A 5846-nucleotide genomic window follows, 5' to 3' on the forward strand; every position below is an offset into this window, starting at 1 on the left:
AATATCAATTTAGGCTAATTCAAATCAATTTTCATATTACTCAAATCTGAACTTGTTTCATAGAACTCAAATTATACTAAGATAACATCATAATCCTAGTGTTCAACATGCTTCTACAAAAACCCACCTATCACCTTCAATGGTGATTATGGGTTTCACAAGAAATAGGCAAAATTTCAACAAGTAATTGTCTAGAGTTTATCCCTAGACACTATTTCATTCCAAACAACTAACATGCAACATCAATTCTAAATTTCTTGAATTCACTCAGAAATTTGGATCAAGATTTTCCATGGAAATTACGTACCTTATGATCCCTTTTCAGAGGAGATCACAATTTCGTGCTTGAAAATTGATTTGGAACTGATTTGAACCTCCAATTTGATCAATTTGGCACAAGTTAGGGTTTGGTGGGGGAGCTCTTGTTCGCCCCTGTTGTTTGATCGACCATACACACCTTTGTGTGTGTTTAGTGTGTGTTATTTTGGTTTTATTTAAGTTAAGTTTCAAGTTCGACACATAAGCCCCTCTGTTGGTGCATCTAGTGTCTGTTAACTTCGTCTTAATCGAGTCTTATGTCTAGATAAGATAGATCAAGGCGCGGAAATCTAGAAAGTGTGAATTTAGAGGTAATTCCACTTGAAATGACACTAGGTCATTTCAAGCGAAATCAAATACTTTTAATTCCGCTTGAAGCTAATACAGTGATTTCGCTTGAACTGTTTGGAGCGGAATCAGGGTCTGCTTGAACACGTTTTAAGCGGAATCAGCTCAACTAATATAGGTGATGTGTTGTGTCATTTGGAGAGGAATCAGGTCATTAGTTCTGAGGCGAGGTGCTGTCCGTTTGTCATTTGAACGTGTAAAAGCTCAGGAAATCATTAATAGAAAAGAATTGAAAAGGAACAAGCTGTTTGACATTGTTTGCATTGATTCCGCCTTTCTAAATGATGATGAACTACTCATACTGACTGTTTAGGGTCACACGACGGTCCAACAAGTGGTATCAGAGCTCAGGACGAGGAGTTCATACCAATTCAGCTTGATTTTACCGGATTCTCTCACTTCTACAGTTTCTTTTTTGATTTGAACGAAATTTAACGGTCAAAATGGCTTAAAACTCACATATATCAAGCAAAACATAGTTTTATCTAATCCTTGAAAGAATTGGAGCTTAATTCGATCAAAATTGGACAAAAACTTGTAATTCCGCTTGAAAATCGTTCGAACATGCTGACGTCATAAACTATTCCGCTTGAAAGTATCAGTGTAATTCCAAGCGGAATTACATATTTGGCTTATTTCGCTTGAAACTTGTGTCTGATTTCGCTTGAAATCAGATTTCGCTTGAAAAATATTGTTTGATTTCGCTTGAATTGAGATTCCGCTTGAAAATTCAAGCGAAATAAGTGATTTCGCTTCAAAATTTGTATTCTGCTTGAAAAGCTTAAAGGCTGATTTCGCTTGAACCTATTCCGCTTCAACTGATTCTGCTTATAATTACTGTTTTCAAAATTTCAAAAATTTTCTAAGTGTTTGTTGATCGTTTCAGGTACTTGGAAATGGATGATTTGTTCATGAATCCGTTCTGTGATGTGTTTGCTTATACCAGTGGTTTGGGAGATGGCACAATGAACACCATGAATGAAACTACACCGACATCGAGTGCGAAGAAGATTATTCAGGATGCTATGAGCGTAGAAAGTGCTTACGGTACATACAACAAGCCTCCTAAACTGATGGCGATCGAAGATTACAACCGGTGGGCTACCAGATTTGAGGAGTGGCTTAAAGCTTTCGCATACCCAAGCTGGAAAAGTTTAAAGAATGGTTATACTTCAGGAGATCGAAGTGGTCAAAGTTTAGTAGAACCTGATGATATAGAAAGATACGTTGCTGAACAAAAATGCATTGCGTTGATTCATCAGTCAGTCAGAGATGATATAATTTCATTGATCGAGTATACAAATTCAACAGATCTTTGGGAGAAACGGAGGGTAAAGTGTGTAGGTAATGCTGAGATTGTGAAAAACAAAATGAAATTGTTACGTAAAGAGTTTGATTTATTTGGTTGTATGAAGAATGAATCTGTTTGTAAAATGATCGAGAGATTTGGGCGTCTGAAGATGGAGCTGGCAAGACACAAAATCACATACACTCAAGAGGAGTTGGTCGACAAATTATTTGATTCGTTGCCGAATGAGCAAGATTGGCAATACTTTGCCTTGAAGTTGAAGAACACAATCAAGTCTGAAGATATGACAGTGGATTTGCTTATCGAAAGACTAGAAAGCCATGAGTTGGAGATCAAGAAATCTAAAGTCAACAACACAGCTTATCAGCAGAATGTGGAGCTGTATTACAGAGGAAATCTTCCAAAGACTGGATCTCCAAGAACAACGTTTTCTGCAGAAAGTTCAAATACTGTGAATCATGAAACATCTCACAGTGGTTTTCACAGTGGATCTTCTTCAACAACTTCAAGTCAATCTGCTTCAAAGAATTTATTCCAGTGTAACATTGCTGTGGATCAGGAAAACGCTCAAAACTTCAGTGAAGAGTCAGCAAAACAGCAGATGGTATTCTTAGCGTATGTGCTTGAATCGTACGAGAGCCTCATGGCAGGCAAGATTGGAAATACCAACCTGACAAAGGAGGATTATGACTAGATCGATCCGGAAGAGATGGAATTGATCGATATCAGGTGGTTTATGGCCAGTGCAGTCTGGAGAGCTCAACGTTTCATGGAGATTACAGGAAGAAAGTCTATTGGTGGACCATCTACCAAGTTAGGCTTTGACAAATCTAAAGTCACATGTTTCAAGTGTAAACAGAAAGGTCATTTTAAAAGAGAGTGCCGAGATGCTTATGCTGATGATTCTGAAAATCCATTCAGAGAAGATTACTACAAAAGAGCGATCTATCACCAGAACAAATCTGAACCCCCCAGGATGAAGCAGCTTGAGGATACCCCCAAAGAAAAATCCAGAGCTCTCGCTGTGATTCATGACGACGAAGGCTTTGATTGGAGTGATATACTGCCTGAGGAAGATGCAGTAGGTTATGCGTTTGCTACAAAAATAGTGTGTATACAATGAAGCTAAAAAGGCAAAAAGATGGGATGCGGATAGAGAATGTTACCTTGATCCTAAAGGAAACATTGCTATTGATCCAAGGACTCTTAGTCTTGAAGCTTTCGCTGAGGAATTTGCTGAACTAGAAGAGTCTCAACAGAGAGAATGGTGGGGAGGTGGTGAAGAAAAAGAGAAAGAGAAAGAAAAAGAGCAGGAGCTGAAGCCAAAGAAGATCGATGAAGGGATCATTGATACGTCACAGGAGTTGACAGCTGAAAACTTTGGAAAGATGGCTGACAAGGTGCTGGCTGCTAAGGCACTTGAGGTAGATTCTAAGTCTGTATCTGAGTCTAAAAGCCAGGTCAGTTCAAATGAGTCGTCGAGTGAGTCAGGTAAGAAAGTCAAAGGTGACAGTGACTGCAAAAATTGCATGAGAAACTGCAAAGTTTGTAGTACACAAGCTTACCTCAATGATACGAAGGTAAATGATCTGACAAAAAGAGTCAGAAATGTTGAAGATCAGATTCTTGATCGTGATAAAATGCTCAAATTTTCAAATGATCAAGTTAAAAAGTTGACGGAGAAAATTGACAATGATAAAATTGAAGTAGAAAGAATTAGGAAAGAAAATGAAAAACTAATTCATGAAAATCGTCAACTCTCAGAAAATTTTAACAAGTTAAAACAAACAATTCAAGATTCTGATGAACGAAACAGTAAAACAAGAAAAGAAAATGAGCATTTAACTGGAGTTCTTAGACACAAAGAAGAACAAATCAACAAGCAACTGGATGAGATTGCTAAGTTGAAGCTTCAGTTTGAAGAAGCTAAGATTGAGAATGAGCGCATCAATATGAAATTGACCAGTTACAATTCCCCAAGCTTTGTTTTGCAACATATTGTTCCCAAACCTATCGGGAAAAACAAAGCAGGCGAAGATGTATTCTCTGATGGAACAGGGGTGGGTTATCATCAAGTTCCACTGCCAGTTCTAAACAATTTTTCAAAGAAACAATCAGGGTTGGTTAATGTTGATGATGAAAATGTGGTGAAACTTCTTGACACAATTGATGTCACGTTCACTTCATCTTCCGATGACGATAGTGTCCAAACTGAAGTGGTGAAAAGTGTGGTTAAGAATGTTCTAAAATCCGAAAGTGACACTACTGAGGAAGATGAATGTTTCTTGGACAAATACATTCCGAAACCACAGTCCAAGTACAACTTAAATGAAGGACCTAATCTTGTCATGTACAAGATGTTGGGATCAGATAAGTTGTTTTCGGATTCTGAGTTTCCACTGGAGAATGTAAATGTTGCTAAACTGACAAATGTGTTCAAATTGATTGAAGTTGATCTGTCAGAAGTGAACAGTTTAAATCAAACAAAAAGGCAAATGAATTTTGAAAAAGATAAAGCTTACTACAAGAAACCTGTTGTTCCACCACGTTTTTCTAACAACAATCGAAACAAATGGTCGGGTGGATATCAGGGTGGTAAGACTTATCACAAAAAGAATGTTCAAAACAGAAGGTTTGTTGAGAAGAAAGTGTTTGTGACAAGTTCAAGTTCACTTTTTGATGAAGAATCAAAAATCTTTTCAAAATCAAACAAAGAGTTCTTTGAGAAAAAGGCCTCACAGCCTCAGTCTGAAGGTACAAGTCGGGTAATTGACACCCGAACATGCTTCAATGTAATCAAGTTGGACATATTGCACGAAAGTGTACCAACTTGAAGCCTAAGACTGAAGTTGTTGAGATTCAAAAGAAGAAAGTTGATGTGAAGGGAAAAGCTCCATTGGTTGTTGAGAAAAAGATTTTGAAAAATTAAAATATCAAAGTCAAAACTGAACCTGCTAAAAACGTGGTAACTAAAAACGACAAGTTTTACAAGCGGGTTGCGTCATCTCAACAAACATGGAAGCCAAAAGTGGTTGAAAAGAAAGCAAGTGTTCCAAAACTAAAGGTTTCTGAGACTGAAAAATAGTCATCTTCTACCACACCGGTAAAGATGAATGTTCCTTTGGATTACTATGTGAAACTTGAGAAAGAAATGCAAAAATCTGAGAAGAAAGATGTTCAAAAGAAAGACCAACCATCTGGTCAACCTCAGAAAGATGAGTTTTTCTTATATAAAGAGGTTGAGGTTGGGTCTGAAGAAAGCTTGAAAATGAATGATAAAATTTTCCACCATTGATTACCAAAACAACTCACATTAATGTTCAGTTACCTGAGTCGATAGAGGCTTGGGTAACACCAAAAACTAACTAAAGTGTTTTTGAAATGTGCAGGAGCTTCCGAGATCCGTTTCGCGATGGATTATGGATAGTGGAGCTTCTCGGCACATGACAGGGAAGACAGCTTTGCTGTATGATGTTAGAAATTTCAATGGAGGTTATGTAGGTTTTGCAGGAAATCAAGGAGGTAGAATAGTTGGTGAAGGAACGTTATCTAATGGGATTGTAACGTTTGAGAGAGTGAATTACATTGCTGAGCTTGAGAATAATCTGCTGAGAGTCTCACAGATATGTGATAGGATGTATACAACACACTTCACAGACAAAGAATGTTTGATCTTGAAACCGGGATTTGTTATCCCTGAAGAATGGATTATCATGAGGGCACCAAGAGTCAATGATCTGTACGTGTTGGATATGAGTGTTACAACCACGGGTCAGGCTCATTGTTTTGTGTCAAGAGCAACGGAGAAAGAATCACGGTTGTGGCACCGCAAGATGGGGCGTATACATCTGAGGAAAATGAATCACCTGGT

The sequence above is a fragment of the Helianthus annuus genome, chromosome 13, assembly GCF_002127325.2.
Source record: "Helianthus annuus cultivar XRQ/B chromosome 13, HanXRQr2.0-SUNRISE, whole genome shotgun sequence".
Classification (NCBI taxonomy): Eukaryota; Viridiplantae; Streptophyta; class Magnoliopsida; order Asterales; family Asteraceae; genus Helianthus; species Helianthus annuus.